This window comes from Nicotiana tomentosiformis, chromosome 9 (genome assembly GCF_000390325.3).
Source record: "Nicotiana tomentosiformis chromosome 9, ASM39032v3, whole genome shotgun sequence".
Lineage (NCBI taxonomy): Eukaryota > Viridiplantae > Streptophyta > Magnoliopsida > Solanales > Solanaceae > Nicotiana > Nicotiana tomentosiformis.
The window spans coordinates 77,033,212-77,055,032 of record NC_090820.1 but is presented as its reverse complement, the minus strand read 5'-3'; positions in this window follow the sequence as shown (position 1 = coordinate 77,055,032).

Below are 21,821 nucleotides of genomic sequence, written 5' to 3'. Positions count from 1 at the left end.
CATTTATCACATCTTCGAACAAACTCCTTAGTGTCCCTTTCCATGCTATCCCAGTAATATCCTGCTCTGATGATTTTGTGAATCAGTAATTCGGCGCCGGAGTGGTTCCCACAAGTGCCTTCATGGACCTCTCGTAAAACATAATCGGTGTCTCCCGGTCCCAAGCATACAGCCAATGGTCCATCGAACGTCCTTCTGTACAATGTTCCATCTCCAACCAATGTGAATCGAGCAACTTTGGTTCGTAGGGCCCTTGACTCTTTAGGGTTCGATGGGAGTTTTTCGTTTCCTAAATATTCAATATACTTATTTCTCCAATCCCAGGTTAAGCTTATGGAGTTTATCTCGGCGTGCCCCTCCTCTATTACGGACCTCGAGAGTTGAACGACAGTCCCCGAATCGATCTCATCTTCCTCGACCAATGACCCCAAATTTGTGAGTGCATCAGCCTCACCGTTTTGTTCTTGAGGCACATGTTGCAAAGTCCATTCCTTAAAACGGTGCAAAGTTACCTGTAATTTGTCCAAATACCTCTGCATTCTTCCTTCTCGAACCTCGAAGGTTTTGTTTACTTGGTTTACTACCAGTAAAGAGTCACATTTAGCTTCAATCATTTCTGCTCCTAGGCTTTTGGCCAGCTCGAGACCTGCAATCATGGCCTCGTACTCGGCCTCATTATTAGTTAGCCTAGATGTTTTGATAGACTGCCTAATGATGCCACCCGTGGGGGGGTTTCAACACGATGCCAAGCCCGGACCCCTTCACATTCGAAGCACCATCTATGAAGAGGGTCCAAACCCCCAATGATGTACCCAATTTTAACAAGAATTCTTTTTCAACTTCAGGTATGAGGGCTGGCATGAAATCATCCACGAAGTCTGCTAAAATTTGAGACTTGATGGCCGTACGGGGTTGATATTCGATATCGTACCCACTGCGTTTGACAGCCCATTTGGCCAATCGGCCTGATAGTTCGGGCTTGTGTAAAATATTACGAAGCGGGTAAGTGGTTAATACGCATATGGGGTGATATTGAAAGTACGATCTTAACGTCCTAGAGGCGCTTATCAGTGCAAGTGCCAATTTTTCTAGGTGCGGATATATAGTTTCTGCTTCTCCTAAGGTCCGACTTATATAATAAACGAAAAATTGCGTACCTTGCTCTTCTCGAACTAGGACACCGCTTACCGCAATTTCCGATACTGCCAAGTACAAGCAAAGTTTTTTGTCTATTTTTGGAGTATGACGTAGCGGTGGGCTCGATAGATATCATTTTAATTCCTCTAATGACTGTTGGCATTCAGGGGTCCAAGCGAAATCGTTCTTCTTTTTGAGTAGAGAGAAAAATTTGTGACTTCGATCTGATGATCTCGAAATGAATCGGCCTAAGGCTACAATCCATCCCGTTAGCCTCTGTACGGCTTTCACGCTGTCCACGATGTCTTCGATGGCCTTGATTTTATCGGGGTTAATCTCGATCCCCCGATTTGACACCATGAAGCCGAGGAACTTGCCCGCACCGACCCCGAAAGCACATTTCTCGGGGTTGAGCTTCATGTTGTATTTCCTTAAAATCTCGAACGTTTCCTGCAAATGGGTCAAATGGTCCTCTGCGCGCAGGGACTTTACTAGCATGTCATCAATATAAAATTCTATTGATTTACCTATTTGTTCTTCGAACATTTTATTTACTAGGCGTTGGTAAGTAGCTCCTGCATTGTTTAGCCCAAAGGGCATCATATTATAACAATATGTTCTATATTTGGTGACAAATAAAGTCTTTTCCTGGTCTTCCGGATTCATCTGGATTTGATTATACCCGGAATAGGCATCGAGAAAAGTAAGGATCTCGTGGCCGGCCGTGGCATCAATCATGCGATCGATGTTGGGCAGTGGGAAGGAATCTTTGGGGCATGCTTTGTTCAAATCCTTATAATCTACACACATTCAAAGTTTGTTCCCTTTTTTAGGCATTACAACTACATTGGCTAATTATTCGAGATATTTCACCTCCCGAATGGACCCTATCTTAAGAAGTTTAGTTACCTCGTCCTTCACCGGTCTGAACCTAGGGTCCAAGCTTAGCCTATGCGTCGTTATGTCCGGTGAGATCCCTGTTATATCTAAATGGGACCAAGCAAAGCAATCAATGTTATCGATAAGAAATTGAATAAGTTTTTCCTGAGTTCGGGGGTCAATCCCGTTCCCAGGTATACCTTCCGTTCGAGCCAGTGCTCGATTAGTGTGACTTGCTCCAATTGCTCAATCGTTGATTTGGTAGCGTCGGAATTATCGGGAATCACGAAGGATCGAGGGATCCTTTGATCATCATCTTCGTCGATCTTCTGATTATCTGGTCGGGTTAAGGCATGTTTCTATGATTGCTATTTGGTATCTCGTTCCTCTTTTGAGCCCGATCCCTTTACTGGCGAAGGCGAGGATATTGGATTTGCTTCCTCGACAACAAACATTTCTCTTCGGTCGGTTGTTCTCCGTACACTGTTTTGACTCCTCTGGATGTTGGGAATTTAAGGACCTAGTGTAGGGTCGAAGGTACAACTCTCATGTTGTGGATCCATGGCCTTCCAAAAAGGGCATTGTACCTCATGTCGCCTTTGATTACGTGGAACTTCATTTATTGGATGGTCCCGGCCACGTTTGTTGGTAGAACTATCTCGCCTTTGGTGGTTTTACATGCCATATTGAATCCGTTTAGAACCAGGGTCGCAGGTACGACCTGGTCCCATAAACCGAGCAGTTCTACGACCTTCAATCTAATTATGTTGGCCGAGATACCTGGATCAATTAACACACGCTTAACTTTAGTTTTATTCATAAGTACAGATATTACCAGTGCATCGTTATGAGGTTGTATGACTCCTTCTCCATCTTCATCATTAAAAGACAAAGTTCCTATGGGTGCGTAATCCTGAGTTCGAGATCGCTTTTCTCTCACAATAGATGTCTTAGTGCGTTTAAGCACCGGCCCTTGAGGGGTATCGACACTGCCGATGATCATGTGAATGACGTGCTGTGGTTCTTTTTGTTCGTTCTTCTTACCGAAATCCTTATTTTTGAAATGGTTCTTCGCCCTGTCTCTTAAAAATTCTCGAAGGCGCCCTTTGTTGAATAAACGGGCTACCTCCTCTCTTAGTTACCTACAATCTTCCGTTATGTGGCCATGGGTGCCATGATATTCACAAATTTAATTGGGATTCCTCTGGGCATGATCGATTTGCATGGGTCGAGGCCATTTAGTATATTTGATGCGTCCGATAGCCGACACGATGGCGGATGCATCAATGCTGAAGTTATACTCCTATAACCGAGGCGCTTCCCTATATCCGACAGGCTTGTTGAACCTACTTCTGTTCATCAGCCCCGGGGACCCTTGATCTCGATCATTTTTTTTTGTTATTTTGTACGAGTTTATGTCTCGATTCATTGATTCTGCGGTTTCTGTTATACGGTCGGTATCAATCCCCGATCGGAACTTGTTCTCGGTTAATATCCCTTCGAGCAGCAGGTTCAGACCCAAATTAATCATCTTCGACCCTAATTTTTGATTGGTACCGATTGTGCACGTCGGCCCACGTGATGGCTAGGTATTCGATCAGGTTATGCTTCAACCGCCGTGAAGCCATGGAACTTCATTCGTTCAAACCTCGAGTGAAAGCCTGAACAGCCCAATCATTTGTGACTGGTGGCAGATCCATTCTTTCCATTTGAAAACGAGATACGAACTCCCTCAAGATCTCTTTATCCTTTTGCCTTACCTTGAAAAGGTCCGATTTCCTTGTTGCGACTTTTATGGCGCCAGTGTGTGCTTTTACAAAAGAATCTGTTAACATGGAAAACGAGTCGATGGAATTTGGTGGTAGGTTGTGAAACCAAATCATTGCTCCCTTCGAGAGGGTCTCTCCGAATTTTTTTAACAGCACAGATTTGATTTCATCATCTTTCAAATCATTGCACTTGATGGTACACATGTAAGAAGTGACGTGCTCGTTAGGATCGGTCGTTCCGTTGTATTTGGGAATTTCGGGCATACGAAATTTTTTGGGGATTAGTTTTGGGGCTGCACTCGAGGGAAAAGGCTTTTGTACGAATTTCTTGGAATCCAACCCTTTTATCATGGGCTGAGCCCCTGGGATTTGATCGACCCTGGAATTATATGTTTCTACTTTCTTATCTTTGTTTTCGATTCGCTTTGTGAGCTCCTCAAGTATTTTAGCAATTTCGGGAGTAGTCCTCGATTCTTGCTCGTTTGACCTTATTACGGCTGGCTCCGTTCGATGGGCAATTTCTCGAGGTGGACTGGGCTCCGGTCTGCTTGGTAGCTGGGTTTGGCTCTGCAACTGAGCTATCGCTACCTGCTGGGCTTGCAACATTTCAAAGATCATACGCAAGCTGATTTCATTCCCCTCCATGTTATGTAAGTCTCGAGCTGCAGATCGAGTACCGCCATGAATGCTATTTTCAGGCTCGGAACGTTGGTTTGCCTCAAAGTCCACATGCGAGTTGACATCTAGCGGTCAATGACATCGATAAGCGACCTTCCAGCCCTAGGCATCAAGTTATTGGTTTCGTCTTGAAGGCCGACTTCGTTGTCGGTAGGTAATGCCATTAATCGAGGGTTTGCCATTGCTAATTAGAAATCAGAGACACCCTCAAAAGACGAGCGTAAACTGGTATGTGTTGCAGATTTGTATCAAACAAACACTGTTATCCTTAGCTCCACGGTGGGTGCCAAACTGTTTACCCGAAAAATAGATAGAGTTAGATTTGTACGTAGTTCTAAGGATATGTGGTATAGCTTAATACAAACCGTAAGGATAAATAGAAATATCAAATATGGATTGCAAAGAGAACAAAGTAAACAAGGTTGTAAACAAAATGATTTTTAGGACTGAACATGTTGAATCAATTTATGAAGCTTAAAAGAACAACTCTTCACTATAGGACAATATGGGGCTTGAATTACAATGTAAGCAAAAACTTGGTCCTTACAGAAATAATAACCATCCCCTTTATAGTAGAGGGATCTTACTTTAGATATACTTAAAAATATATAGTGGGAGACCCATGATAAATCAGTTTTTTCATAATTCCTGCCAGGATTCTCTCCTCTAGTGGGATTGCAATGGCTCTTGTCTATGAGCTCGATATTGACTCGAGTTTTCGGTCTTGACTCGAGCTCTCGATCTTGACTTGAGCTTGATTCTGACTCGGATCCTTGCATTGATTCAGGGTCAGTGTTGGTCGGTCTCTGAATCATAAGCTCGATAACTTTACTTTGCATCATAGTTCGATTTGGATTCGAGCTTGATAATGATATCGAGCTCGACATTGATCGGTCCCTCGGGCTCGAAGCTTGTTTGTACCATCTTCGGAACCCATCTCGAAGTCTTACTCCGATCTATTACGTTTTGACCTCGATCGATCGTACGAAGGCCGAAATCTATTTCGACCGTATACAAAATGTAACAAATGTCATGTAAACTAGCTTATAGAAAAATAATACTTCATCCGTCTCAATTTATATGATAATTTTTTCTTTTTAGTCTCTGTCTCTTAAGGAATAATATATTTATATAGTTTGAAATAATTTAATTTCGAACTTCTCATTTTACTCTTAATTGGATAATTTATAGGTACACAAATTATGACTTCCTTTAGACAACAAGCTTCAACAAAGTCTTTTGTTCTTTCCTAAACTACATACTGAGTCAAATAGTATAACATAAATTAGGATGACAGGAATAGTTGAGTCTTATAACTTCCCACTTGTTATGACTTGGTGAATGGTAGAGCTAGAAATTGTAATTATAGGATTAAGCAAAATACAAAAATGTTGTACCTAGACGTTTCCTTTATATTAAGGTTGTTCAACAATTTACACACACAAAAAATATTATATTTATAAATTTTGTTATTTTATTTACACATTATAATTTCTGACGAAGAGGACTCATGGAATTATATTGAACCTCTTCCTTACTTTTAGCTCTGCCATTGAATTCGGTCCTTTTATGGCGGATAGGAAAATGAGAGAGAAAGAGAGAGAAGCTAGTAATTGTGACCACTCGAGATTATGAAGCTTGATTAATATGTTGTTAATGAGAATTCCCAAAATATTAGGTAATGGATAAAGATTGAAAGTCTTTGAAGGTTCGTTGAATGGTAATGAATCAAGAGTTTGAGATATCTATTCAAAGAATGATAATTTTCCAAATTAAGAGCAGCAAACAAAGAAGAGGCAAGGCTATGAATGAATTATCCAGCCAAAAATGGAAACTACTGTTTGCTTTCGGCATCGCATGCCATATCTATTGCAACTTGCAGGGAAACAAGTGGCATATAGGCAGGCACATACATCGTCGAACCCTAAATATCACAGCTTGTCATATCCATATCAAGGAGAAAAACGAAAGGAAGCATAATTCAATAGAAACGTCAAACTTGAGAATTTTCATTTGTGACCCAAAGCAATTTTCGAGTCATTTTTGTTATTACACTAAACTAGCTAGGTAGAATCCTTCTTGCCAAGTAATTCAACAACTTATTTATGTTAAAGAAAGTTTTTTTTTTTTTTTGCTTTATTTGCACAATATAATTTTCTAATAAAAAGGATTCAATTGAATCTCTTTGTATCCACGTAGCTACACTGTCGCAGCCTTGCGCTATCACTGCAGCAGTTCCCCACTAGGGCTGAACTTGGCTTTGTGCAAAATTTAGGTAGCAATGAACATCACATGCACGACAAGGACAGGTTAATGTCCAATCCATGCATGCATGAACTTGAATACTGGGGTCAACTTCACTCAACAACTGTTTGAAGCACAACCTCAGTTAATTACCTGCATTTTCCCAATTTTAGAAGTCATCTTAGAAACTTTATTATCAGCATAAGTCTATAACAATGAATAAGAAAAAAAGTACGGAGAATGAGGGCAATTTTAAAGAGATTTTAGTTGTGGTTGAATCATGAATGTCAAATATGCTGTTGTACGTTGACACTAATAAAGGGTAATCCACTAAGCAATTAAACAAATATGTAAGCTTAGAAATTCTCAGGGAATAATATTAATTATCCTGTTAATCAAAGTCGGCCACCCTGATTAATTCTAACCTTGACATTTTCCCACAAATTTGTTCATTAATCATACTACCAAAACTAAAAGAGTTTAATTTTTGTAAGTTGACATTGTACAACTTTACTTTATACACTACCACACTAAGATGATAACTACAAGAATAGATAAATATCTATATATAGTTACCTTAATTTGATAACCTAAATGTACAATATATAACACGTTATAACCAATTAAATGATATTGTAAGTATTACTTAGTTTAGTTCAAAAAACAAACTAGGGTAGCCTGGTTGGTTCTGGTGGTAAAGTAATTGGTGTGTATAGCTTGTTGACATACATTGAGTGGAAATTAATTGAAATATTAGAAGTTATGTGTGAAGCAAATCATTGTTAAAGAGTAATTATGGTCCTTCAACTTATTAATTTGTCAGCGGGAAAACTTATAGATTGAGATATGATAATTTTTTAGAACAAACAAAAGATTCCTTCCCCCTTTTTTTTGAACTTTAATTTTGAGCACCAGATCAGGAGAGAGGATTGCGTCACAGGCATGGGAACAGATGCAACCGTGATAAATGAAAGATATGTTAGTTAAAATGCCCTTCATCTAAATTAGAGATAACAAAAATCAACAAATTTTTCGGTAGCTCCTCCAATTCGTTCGAGTTTAAACATGTTGGGTTATGTCATGACCTTTTAAAATTCAAATTCTCAAGAAAATCGCTGAAAGCCTGAAACGAACAAAGCAAGCGAAGAGATAGAGGGTCCACCTTCTCTCTAACTTTGCTCTTTTCTGATTTTAGGACAAATGTTCACCGGCGCCGGTCACATCGGGAAAACTCCCGGTTGCCCACCAGCTCCACCGGACCCATCTAACATACAAAAATTCTCTTTTCCTCCATTATACAAACTAAATGTGCCCTTCCCAAATTGGAGCTACACCAGTCACTGAAATGCTCCAACGGAAGTAATTCTCTGAATTATGCAGCTTTACTTGGAGGTTCAAATAACAATGGTACTGCTACTATGAAAAAGATTTTTAAAAAAATAAATAAAATCCACTAGGCACAGTGCCCAGGGTTAGCTTTTATATATATATGAAATCAACAACAACAATAATAACCCACTAATAATCTCACTAGTGAGTTCTGGGGAGGGTAGAGTGTACGCAAACCTTACCCCTATCCCGGAGGGTTAGAGAAACTGTTTCCGAGAGACCGTCGGAAGGGGGACATGAACCTTACCTCCAAGACTGTGGTGGATATCCAATTAATTGTCAAGAAGTGACAATCAATTGAATCCTGTATATAGTGTGAAGTTAGACCTATAAAATAGTACCATACGCCTTTCCATATTGGATTAGCAAATGGATCCCAAAAATAAAAGAAAACAAGGTCAACTATGCAAAAAGGATGGAAGGACTCCTTCCATTTATAGAGAAAACTATACCCATTTTTTGAACTAACTATCCCCAAGTAAAGTGACCAAAAATAAATATACAACCATGAGTGGAGAGTCGTTCTATAACGCAATAGAGTTGTCTTCATCATAGCTTTAACAGTCAATGTGAAGAGAAGTAGAAGAGTGATTGATGAGGGGTGGGCAATGAACTGTCTGTATGTGATGCCCTTGACAAAAGAGACGGAACACTGTTGCATAGCCATTTCGGTGTCCATGAGCTGCCTGCTGTGTAGGCACTTTGATGTCTAAGAAAAAACTTCAATATTATGTCAAGACCCATGGGATAGATCATGGTATGCTGTTGATGACAGAGAACAAGTCTGATATTTTCTGCAGTCATAATATGCAATGATGATGACCTGGACACTGCTTGATGATATAGCATAATGGTCATATATGTTTGAACTTTTAAGCATGCTCCTAGGAGTCCCTATCATCAATGTTTGAGTGCGATCTGTGTGCTAAATTGACATGATCTTAAAAACGGGTTCTAGATGATTGATGTACTTTCAACAGACTAAGCATCTGGGATGCTGATACCACACCTTGGGAGTTCATCAATGATCTAGACCTGCCAGTTGTACCTGCAAAATTCAGCAAACAAGTTAGTAGTAAAGGGGGACCATTGCCCTTCTTCCCGGAAGAGGAGAATGAGTAAGGCATTGTTTCTTGTGGATTCTAAGAGTTGGTGTGCTGAACTCATTGAGGGAGGACTGTTGTAGGCTTTGGGCAATAATGTCCTCTGTTCTATGGGTTGAATAGTATGGCATTTCTCTCAGGTTCTTGTGGATTCTGAGTGTTGATTGGGATTGTGAACTATAACTGCTAGTTTGTGGTTCTCCATAGTTCTAAGATGAGGGTTGTGTCAAGTTTAATTCACTGCTATAGCTTCTGTGTTGGGGAATTGGAGGTTGTGATACTACCAATTGGTTAGCATAGCATGAGTGATAAACAGTGACAAGGATATCCCAGTTGTATTTCATCAAGTAAGGCTGGCTAAGTGTGTGCATGGAAGATTGAGGAATGATATATGAGAAACTTGTTTTCTCTCTCCTTGGGTTATGGGAGTGCATCACTAATCCCAGGTTATTGTGGATTCTGAGATTTGGTGTTGCATTTGGGGTGTTGACTGTGGGGGTGGATACCTTAATGGATTTGTGGTATTGTTGAAATGGAGTAGAGCTGTTAAGAGGTACTGCTGATGATATAGTGATATTAGGGTGTTGAGCTGTTAGTTGTTGGTATGAGATCTTCTGTTGTCTGCATTGGTTGTTGGCTGTATATGGGTTCTTCATAGGCCAGCACTCTTTATAGTATTGATAGACCTCCAACAGATTGAGCACTCCAGATGCTAATACCACACCTTGGAGGCCTATCAATGCAACGAGTGTGTACTTTGTACTTGCACAGAATAACAAATAACTTAGTGTAAAACAGACTATCCATTGTTGTTGCATTTGCATTGCTCTTATGGTGGCCTTATCAACTGAACCACCATTCATGTTCCTAATGCTGGGGGTACTATTTTATGATGATTATTTAGATAAAAAGGTATGCTTCCCTTAGCTTGTCTCTATCAACCATAACCATGAGAAGTGGTGGAGGCCAAATGTGGTGGGGTAATGATTCTTTGAGTTTTTCTATGCCTGAAAGAAGGGGTGCTCAAGAAGTCTTGCTGAATTTGACCTCTGATGTGGAGTGGTAATTTAGAAGTACTAGAGAAATGTGTTAATGCATTAAGACTATGACTGAGTTTGGATAGGGAATCGACAGGAAAATTGGCCTATCTATACACATGAAAGTATGTGATCTCCACACACTGATGACAGAGAGTTCTCAGTTTCTGCAAGTTCATCTTGATGGTCCAGGGAGGCTCCTTGCTGCTTGTTAACCAATTGTACAGTAGCTCAGAGTCAGCCTCTACATGTACTCTATTGTACCCATTAGAAATGCGCCACTGGATTCCCATGAAGGCTGCTTCAGCTTCTGCCAAGTTATTGTTGCCTTCACCCAATGGGGATGTAATTGCTTGAATGTATTCTCCCAAGTGATTCCTGATCACAACACTACCACCTATCCTCCCACGATTGTTCAAGGTACTCCCATCACTATTAATTTTAACAAATTCAGTCGATGGTCTGGTCCGTCTAACCTGTTGGGTAGATATATGATGTTTGATATTCTCAATGATTGATTATAGATTCATCCATCTATAAGGCCAGTTAATAGCTGGAAAGTTGGCGTGTAGCAACAAATGTATATAAGAATTGATGGAAAAGACTACCCTTTCTATGGAAAAGGTCTTTGATCCATATTTAGCATTGCATCTGTTCTTTCACAAGTTCCAACATATGATAATGGGAAGAGTGGCTAGAATAAGATTTTGTACTTCATTAGCCATCAAGTCATCAAGATTAATATAATAGGCATGTTGCCAAATTTTATGCCAGCATGGTCTCCATACTTCTTCCACACAGTCTAAGTATGACTTCTTTGACTGAAGATGTGTTTAGTTATTTCATCTTTAGGTGTGGTACAACATACATATCTTGATGTAGTAATATTTTCAATGAGTCTAATCCTGGCATCAGTAGGAAGTTTGTTCCTGAGGGCTCTCTAGAGGTAAAAAGACCATTTAAAGGGGATAGTTTTGTGCCATATTATTTTATTGGTAAAGTTGGTTTATTTCTTACTCCTTGACACCTCCCAGGTAGATGCACATGTAAAGGTTTCAGATGATGTGGTGGTCCATATGGGTTTATCTTGATCCTATGGCTTGTAGTAGATGGGAATTTGCATGATGTCTTGAATTTTATGCATTGGGGCCACTCTATTCAATTCTTGTAAATTCCATTGGCCATTTTCCCAAAATTGAGCCACACTTATGTTTTCAGGCCTGCCTCTTTCAGTTCTATAGTTAGCAAGAGCACCAGTCCCCAGCTAGTTGTCCCATCAAAAGCTGCAGCTACGAGAGTGTAATCGCCAGTGAATGTATTTCTCATCCTCTTTTTTGTTGTTCATCATATTTTCCATGTTGAGACTGTCCAGTATCCCATTTATTGGATATTGGATTTGTTCTTTGGCAGTACTTAACCCCCCAAAAGTTGTCCCGTAATGACTTCTTAGTTCTAAATAACCATCACCGTTTGTACTCCAAATATTGACAAACATCCTCCATTGTTTTGAAGGCAACTCCTCCTTCATTCAATGGGAAAGAGAGTTTATGCCATGAGGATCAGTGGTATTTGGCTTTGTCATTCTCCATTCCGTAGAAAAAGGTAGCATTCACTTTTTGTATTTATTTCATAACAACTTTAGGAGGAGAAAGAGTTGACAGGAGATGTGTGGGTATTTAGTGTATCGCATTTTTGATCAAAGTGGCCTTGCCTGCATAGGACAAAATCCTTCTATGCCACCCTTTGATTCTGTTGACTATTTTAGCCACCATGTAATTGGAGTGCACAATCCTTTTCCTACATGTATACATAGGGCATCCTAGGTATGTGAGAGAGGATTATTTCTTGGTTAATCTAGTTATCTACTGTACTCTCCTCACTATTCTATTGAAAGCGGAAGGGGCAGTCATGAACTGACTCTTGTGTCTGTTGATTTGTTGGCTAGAAGTGTCTTCATAATTACTGAGAATCTCCATCATTTTCTGCAGTGAAGTTATGGCCCCAGAGGTAAAAATTATAATGTCATCAGCAAAGCTTAGATGGTTAGTCTGAGGGCCTCTTCTTTCCATGTAGAAACTATTGAAGAACTGATCATGGGTTGGGTTGTTGAGCATTCTCGACAGAAGTTCAACACCAATGATAAACAAGGAAGGTGCCAGTGAATCTCCTTGTTTAAAGCCCCTTGTTAAGTGGAAGAAACCCCATCTACTATCATTAATGATGGTTGAGTACTAATTGTTGTACGTGGTTCTCCAAATCATATCAATGATCATATCATTGAAACCCATTCTTCTCAGCATTATGCAAGTAAATCCCCAGGAAACTCTATTATAAACATTAGCCATGTCAAGCTTAATGACAACATTAGAGCCACAGTTGGGTTTTTTATCCCATGAACAATCTCCTGAGCCAGCATTATGTTTTCTGAGATGCTTCTACCTTTGACAAAGCCTGTTTGATTGGCAGAAATGATTCTAGGAAGGATATGGGCTAATCTAAAACTTATAACTTAGGAGATGATTTTGTTGATGAAGTTGTTGAGACAAATTGGCATGAACTCTATTAAAGAGTTTGGGAACTCCACCTTGGGCAGTAGGATTAGACAAGCACTAGTCATGAATTTTGACATGGAAGCACCCCTAAAGAAAGCTAATACCACATTTAGCAGGTCAAATTTAATGATATTCCAATAGGATTGGAAGAATTTTTCATTCATTCCATCAGGATTATCAACACTATTAGGATTAACGGAGAAAACAACTTATTTGAGTTCTGTCAAAGTGGGATCTTTAGTCATAAGCTCATTATCTTCCTCTGTTATCATGGAAGGTATACAAGACAGTAGGTCTTCTCTAATGTCACCTTCCGTGTGGGTGAAAAGGTTTTGAAAGTAGCTGCAGGCTGCTGTACCAATAGCTTTATCACCCTGAATCCATTCCCCGTTACCATCTTTGATTTTATGAATGAACAACTTCCTTCTTCTGCCTCTGATCAGATTGTGGAAATACTTGGTGTTAGCATCTCTTTATCTAAACCATTGGTAACTAAGTTTTTTATTTCAGGATGGATTCTTCTAACTTCATGTATCTCACATATTGAGCCTGAAGCTCATAATATGATACTCTGTCAGAATCATTATTTATTTGAGCCCAGTTCATCTCAGCCTGCTTCAGATTATGTTCATACTCTTTTGCCTTTAGAAAGATGTCCTCATACTATTTTCTGGACCATGTACTTAGAGCATTGGACAATGCCTTCAGTTTTTGATGAAATATCCACATAGCATTGCCATTGACCTCTTTATCTCAAACTTCCTGAACAAGTGGGATAAAGCTATCATTTTCAACCCAACAATTGAGGAACTGGAAGTATCTTCTGCCAGAGTCTTGTCTCATATTCATTTCCATAAGTAAAGGATTATGATCTGACCCTGCTAAAGATAGATGGGTGATAGTAGTGGCAGGATAAGAAATCAACCAGTTATCATTGACTAGACCTCTATTTAGTCTTTTCCAGACTATTGAGCATTGACCCCTTCTATTCAACTAGGTGAACTTTCTTCCATAAAAACCTAGGTCCAACAAGCCACAATCCTCAATCATACTTAGAAATTCCAGGCTCTTGTTCATCTGGTATGGAAGGCCTCGAACTTTCTCTTCTATGGATATTATCATATTGAAATCTCTAATGACACACCATGGGATTGTGCATGTCATGGATTTCTATATTAGAGTTTTCCATAGAGGTCTTCTCATTTCTATTTTACATTTGGCATAGATTACAGTGATTTGAAATGGCTCTGCTGCTTAAGTGTGCTGCAATTCCATGGTCAACTGCTGTTCATCTTGGTCAATAAATTGGCCAATGAATTCTTGATTCCAGAATACCCAGATTTTATAGTTGATATTGGAAGATGAATTTTGCATGGATAGCTGATAATGGTTTGATATGAGTATCATCCATAAATGGCTCCAACACAGCAATAAAAGAAAGTTTATAAAATTGCTTTAAAGTTTTGAGTCTTTCAATGGCCCTTTTGGTTCGGATACCCCTTGCATTCCATATAATTATACTAATCCTAGAAACTGTTTAGGGGTTGGTGTTTTTGGTGTTATTTTAGAATTGCTTGCTTTGCTTCTAGCGAAATAGTAAGAGGTGTTGCCTCTAGGCGACATGCCACGAGATTCAGCCATGTTTTCTAGATCAGGAGCTCCATTGATAGCATTGAGTGGTTTATTACATGTGTCCTTTGCCTTTATAGCATCACTATGTTCATCATCTACTTCTTCACCCATGTTTCTTTCATCTTTAGATTGTATGTGATTGTACTCATCCTTATCCCTTCTACAGTACTGATCAGTCCTTGGAATAGACTGAGTAGGTAAAATTTCAGCTGCTATCTGAATATTGACTTTTGTTGGGGAGGGTAGATGTGCATTCTGTGGTGCCTCCTCAGCATGAGGAGGGGGCATTGAATCCTTCATCCCGATATCAGGTGGGACCTTCATTTGAAGACTTTGAGGATTAGAATCAGTAAGAATTTGGGTGCAACTTGTGTGTTAGCACCCTTCTTTTTCCTCATTTGCCTTTTTTTTCCTGACTAGGATTGCTCTTTGATTTTGTTGTCAATTCATGAGTGGTCTGCGAATCTATTTTTTGATTGTTTTATCATTGTGATTCCCTTCCCTGGAGATGGAGATCTTACATATTTCTGCTTCTTCTTGAATTTCTCCCTGTGAATATGTATCAAGGGTGGCCATTGCTGTATGTTCATTAAGACTCTCATCACGAGGAATCTTTAGACCACTCTCCCTTCTTTCAATATTTTCAGTATCAGTTGTTGATTGAGCATGGGTTGCAGAAGGTATTTGATCCATCACAATTTCAACCTGAACTGCCTCTTGAACATCCTTGCTTTCTTCATTACTTCCAGCAGGTAGGCTGTGATTGGTTTTCTGATTCTAAGTCATAGGTTCACCTCTCCTCTCCTAAGTAACAACATCATCGTTAGTGGTTGTTCCTGCAACTGTTCCTGCTTGTTGGTTATTTTGTTGTTCTGAAATATATATATATATATATATATATATATATATATATATATATATATATATATATATATATATATATATAGAGAGAGAGAGAGAGAGACTGTGTTTTCTTAGTGTGATTTTTTATTACTTTGAAGCACTTTTTCTTTTGAGTTTGCCAATCTTTATTAGAGGGATCAGTCCCTGCATCTTGGTGAGTTTCTCCTGTCTATTCATTATTGATCTGATTGGCACTCTTGTGATTATTCTGCTCAGTCCTTTGCTGTTATTTGATCTGTTTTGCCAGCTTTGGTGCTGTCTGACCACTTGATGGTCCTGCTTCTTCTAAGTTCTTTTCCTTGGAGACCATCAAGGCTCCAGTTCTTTTCTTAAATTCTTCATCATTCACTTTCTTATGACATGTGTGTGACAAGAACTTAATAGGGATTCTTTCCTCTATAAGTTTGGCTCTCATTTTGGTAGCATATGACTGAGTGACAGTGGGAAGTGGTGGTTCGATGGAATTTTGGGGCATCTTTGTTTGTCCTGTTGAAGATGTGTCATATGTGAGGGTAGTATCAGGGGGGGGGAAGGGGGTATTAGGGACTTCAACAAGGTTGTGGACAGTTGATTTGGAGGGAGTGATTTTGGCAGGTCTATCAAAGTTTGCAGAAACTTTTGGTTGCGTATGGTCATAAGCAGTTATATTGGGTTATTTTATCTGGTTGTTCTATTAATTTGCATTACTAACACAGCCTTGATTAGCTTTGGCTGAAGACTGATTGATCACATTGTCCTTTGAAACTATAGGAGAGTTGTGGCTATTTGGTTTAACACACTCCTTATTCTTTTGGGACAAGGAGTTAGTTACCTGCTCGTGCATATCCATTGGAATTCCCTTAACTTTATGAACCTCTATAATATTGGACACTGCATTTGCAGCATTTGCTTGGCTTATAGATTCTTGATGTTTTTCTCCTTCATTAGAAGCATTTCCTCCATCTTGTCCTACTTTGGTGGTCGTAGCATTTTGTCGAGCACTTGGTTTTCTAGATTGTACTGGGATGGTTTTTTGAAAAATCGTGATGTTTTGCCGGCTGGAAGTTGTGGAACCTGATCTAGGGCCTTCCTCCTAAGAACCCATGGTCAAATCACTTATGGTGTGATCATCTTGGTCCACTATAACATCATATCCAGTGACTTCCTCCGCCAACCTATCAGTTGTCATTTGCATGTGGTCGGGCTTCTGTGTTTTCGCGGTGTCTTGAGCTATGGGTTGGGTAGCAGCTATGTCTTCTAACAGTAAGCAAACAATTGCTTTAGGTGAAGATTCTGTGGCTGCCGGGATAGGTTTTGTAGAAATTGTTTGAGGGGGGTTGTCTGCAACTCGAAGGGGATCGTTTTGAGGTTGGTCTGGTGGCTTTCCACCATCAAACAGTGAGGGGTTTTGCATAACTCCGGCTTTGCTACTGGTCTCGTTGATCTCTCCGATGGCTCTTATACGGAGAGAGAATTAGATGGGCTATTTGCTGTGAGAAGATTAATTGTTGTATAAGCTAAGAAAAAGATTCAGCTCAAACATAGATCATATGAAATTGTCGATGGAAAACCTGTTTGTCAGTTTCACCAATGAGGAACGTGATATGTTAGCAGAGACGTGTCCACTTACCATTGTTGTTAAGTTCCCAAGAACTAGGCCTTCTATCAAAATGATTCGATCAGACATTTATAGAACAATGACAAGTGTATAAGGAATGAACTTTCTACTAATTGGTGGCATGCAAATGAAAATTAAAAATGGACCATTGATTTTAAACCCGAGGTCGAAAGGACTACGACGCCAATATGAATTAACTGTCTAAATCTACATAGGCATTTTTTGAATGTACTGCTTTATGTCTAATTGTTGAGCCAATTGATATCTCAATCATTACTGATAAGGAAACACTATCATAACCGGACCTACCACCGCAAAAAATTATAAGGTGGAAATTGATATAACAAGACCATTTCTAAATGAGATTTGGATAGATATCCTTAATGAAAAAGGCCAAAAAGAAACTGTATGCCAAAAGAATGGAGTATAAAGCAATACCAGATTATTGTGATCATTGCAAAATGTAAGGTCATGGTGATCTTATGTGTAGAATTCTTCATCCTCAACTCAAAACAAATTATTGGCAAATCCGTAGATAAGAAAATGAAAGAATCAACCCCAAAGGAGAAAATTACGGGAGAAATAGGTGATAAGTGGTAATTTTGACTACTTATTAGAGCCTTTTAGCTTTTATTTTAGTCCAAAAGTGTTTAATTGTATTCCCAAAAACTAATAAAATGTGTTTAATTATAGGAATATTGGAAGATGAACTCCCGAGATGAAATCTAACTCAAAAAGGAGTAATCTGAACTCAAGGACATAAAAGGCACAGAAGCTTAGAAGTGCGAACCACAGAATATCATCTGCGGCCGCAGGTTATGAAGGAAAATCCATCAAAGTTTGGTGCAAAGTGCGGTCCGCACATGAATTGTGCGGCCGCAAAAGCTAAGCCAGAGCAAAGTTTAGAGAAGGTGAATTCCAAGTCCCCTAGAAGTGCGGACCGCACAATTATTGTGTGGCCGCAGAAGAAGAGCTATGCGGACGCATATGTGAAAGTGCGGACCGCAGAAGAGCAAGGTGCGGCTGCACATTTAAAAGTGCAGACCGCATAAGGAGTGCATTGCGGTCGCAGATCAGAATTATGCGGCCGCAGACTTCCAATCTTGACAAATTGAAGAAAAGTGTGGACTGCACGTGGAATTGTGTGGCCACAGAACCTCCCAAAAGGCATTTTTGTCCAAAATTTCCAGCCCTGTATAAATAGACGATTTTCACATTTATAGGGCAACCTTTGACATCAGCTGCTACAGTAGCCGTTTCCTTTTACTCTTTTTAGTAGTTTTTCATATTTTGAGCTATTTTAACTTAGTTTTTATCATTTTGATCTTACAATATGAGTTTAATTATTATTTCTTCTTCTATTTCTTCCATTTCAAGAATGAGTAGCTAGATGTTTACTAGGGTTGTGACCCAACCCTAGTGTGTAAACTTAATGTGTGTTTGATTTAATGCTTGTTTATGGTTGGGTGTTTATTATTTAGCCATGTTCTTGCTTTTATTTATGGAATTAATGGTTGCAAAGATTAGTTCATGCCTATTTGACCTGGTCTCTACTTGAGAAAGAGAGACTTAGTGTAGGAAAACTTAGCTAACAAGAAATTGGGTCAGTTGAGAGATTGATAATCCCAATTAAAGTGTTCAACCTAGAGATAGTAATAACCCGACTTGAGCTTTTATCAACTGTGTTGTTCAATACCCATTTGGACTTGAGAAAGTTAAATTGGGAAAAATCACTCTCTGATTGAGAGGTATTAAGTGTTGATAGCTATAATATACCCCAATCAATAAAACAAGCATTAAGGTTTATATCCCATTAGGCAAACACCTAGATGAAGGTCATAGCCCTAGGCTTTTTACAGCATTTGAAAAAGAACAAAAATAATCTCTTAGTTTTATTTCCCAACTTGCAATTGTAGTTTCAAATTAGACTTTAAGACAACCCCATTTTGTGGAAGTGTAAACTTAGATATTCAAACTCTCACGCTACGATATATACTACTAACTCCATCTATAGCTCCCTGCGGTATTCGACCTCGACTCTTGTTGGGTATTATTATTGCATCGACCATTTTCATAACCTTGAATTGAGGTGTGAAATTGGACGAGATCAATTTTTGGCGCCATTGCCGGGGAGCTAAAAACGGTGTTAGCTATATATTTAGGTGTGTTTTTGGTAATATCTTCTTTTCCTTCCTTTTTACTAACGTGTTGATAAATTGTAGGTGCAATCATAGAAAATAATGAGCTCAGAAACTTACCTTTGGGGGATGTGGATGTTGAGGATGATCAAATGGATGAGGTCCCTCTTGAACCTCAAGTCAATAGACGAGGCCGAGTGCCTCAAGACAATGTGCACGCTCTACCCCCACCTCCACAACGAGCGGCTCCACATAGGGTGTTTTCGAATGAAGGGTATGCAAGTTCTATAGTCCCTCCCCATATTAGGGCGGGCAACTTCCAAATAACCAACGTGATGCTCACTTTGCTCGAGCAACGAGGGTTCTTCACCGGTGCACCGAGTCAAAATGCATATAAAAACTTGAAGGGGTTCATAGATACGTGTTGGGGGAGTAAATAATCAAATATCTCCGAGGATGCTTTGAGGCTAAGGCGTTTTTCCTTCACTCTACGGGGGAAAGCTTTAGATTGGTTGGAATATTTGCCAAATCATTCCATTCATACGTGGGATGAATTAGCGGAGAAATTTATTTCTAAGTACTTTTCTCTCGGGCACATAACTATTCTTCGGGATGAAATTCTAGCATTCAAGCAAGAGCCCAATGAACCACTACACGAGATATGGGAAAGGTATAGAACAATGGTGAAAGAGTTCCCCAACAATGATATGACGGAGAACATGATTCAACAAACTTTCTATCGGGGGATCAATACAACCAACCAATGTGTAGTGAATCAACTTGCTGGTGGGAACTTCATAACTACGCCTTATGCAGAGGCATGTGATATTTTGGATGAGATGGCAAATACTTCATCGACGTGGCAATCTCGGACCAGTGTTCCACAAGGTGATCCCAATATAATTCTTCTTCACAAAGAGTTGCATAACCATGGTCAAGCCATAGCTGAGTTAAAAACCACCATGAACCAATCAGCAAAGGCTCAACTTAAACAAGTACAAAACCCGAGGCAAGTCAATTGAATGGAGAGAGAAAATATGATGGTGAACAAGAGAAGAACAAGAAGTCCACAGGTGCAACAAAGATTGGACAATTTTGTGCAAGATGATAGTGGATTTGATCAAGATGATTCTTATAATGATCTAGAAGAAGAGGTCTAATATATGAACAACTTTCAAGGGCAATGAAAGAACTTCCAAGGCCCAAGCCAACAACAATGGAGACCTCAAAATAGTCAAGGCAATTGGAATTCTCACAACCAAGGTAATTGGATTGGAAACAATAATCAAGGGAATTGGCATAACAATAATAACCAAGGCAATTTTTTTTGGGGGGGGCAATTGGGGAGGCAACAATCAAGGCGGGTGGAATAACAATCAAGGAAATCGGGGGTCGGGTTTTCAAAAGCCCCCGATGTATCAATAACCGAGCAACCCACTTCCTTATCCTTCCCATGGTCCTAGTTCTTCCAACAATGAAATATGGTGTAGTGAGAACATGTTCAAGCAAATGATGGAGAAGAATGCCGATTCCGATGCCCAACTTTCTTCACACAACACATCAATTCGCAACATAGAAGTACAAATGGGGTAAATCTCTCAAGCGTTAAATTCTCGTACTAAGGGGGCACTACCAAGTGATACAGTGGTGAACCTGAAGGGTGGGAACAATACAGGGCATGCCATGGCCATTACTACAAGAAGTAGAAGAGGTGGGAATGCACCCACCTCAATTCAAAGGTAAATTATGGATGATGAGCAAGTGGTAGAAGAAGAGGATATCCCGAGCAATGTGGTGCAAGCAAATAATGAAGTGCAGATTGATATAGATGACATGGTGGAAGAGACTCAAGAGGAAGTGAACCCGTCTAGGGATCATGTGATTGACATACCGGAACTGATAGTGCAAAAGGCTAAGGCACCATTGCCTAAGCCACCTCCTCCATATCCTCAAAGGCTTGCCAAGAAAAATGGCAAGAATCAATTCAAAAAGTTCATTGATATGATGAAGAGTCTCTCGATAAAAGTGCTATTAGTTGAAGCCTTGGATCAAATGCCTAGTTATGAAAAGCTTATGAAGGACTTTGTGACAAAGAAGCGGTCGATGAATTTTGAAACTATCAAAGTCACTCATCAAGTGAGTGAAATTGTGTATTCGATGGCTCCTAAATTGGAAGATCTCGATGCTTTCACAATCCTTTGTACCATTGGAAGTGCCGAGTTTGCTAAAGCTCTTTGTGATCTTGGGGCGAGTATAAATTTGATGCCCTATTTTGTTTTCAAGACCTTGGGAATTGGGCAATCAAGACCCACATCTATGAGATTACAAATGGCAGATCATACAATGAAGAGACCGTTGGGGGTGATTGAAGATGTATTGGTTCGTGTTGATAAGTTCATTCTCCCAGCGAATTTTGTTATTCTTGATTGTGAAGTGGACTATGAGGTGCCAATTATTCTTGGTAGACCTTTCCTTTCTACGGGGAAGGCTCTTGTTGATGTGGAAGCCGGAGAACTCACTTTACGGGTGGGTGATGAAAAGGTGGTGTTCCACGTGTGCAAATCTATGTGGCAACCAAATAGCAATGAAGTGTGTTCTTTCGTGGACACGGTGACCGATGTGATTATTGATGATACAAGTTCCACGATTAATGTGGGTGATATGTTAGAGGCCGTCTTGCTAAATTTTGATGATGAGGAGATGGATAGCTTCATGGAATGTGTTAATTCTTTGCAAGGAATGGGGTCGTTCATGTAAGGCCCC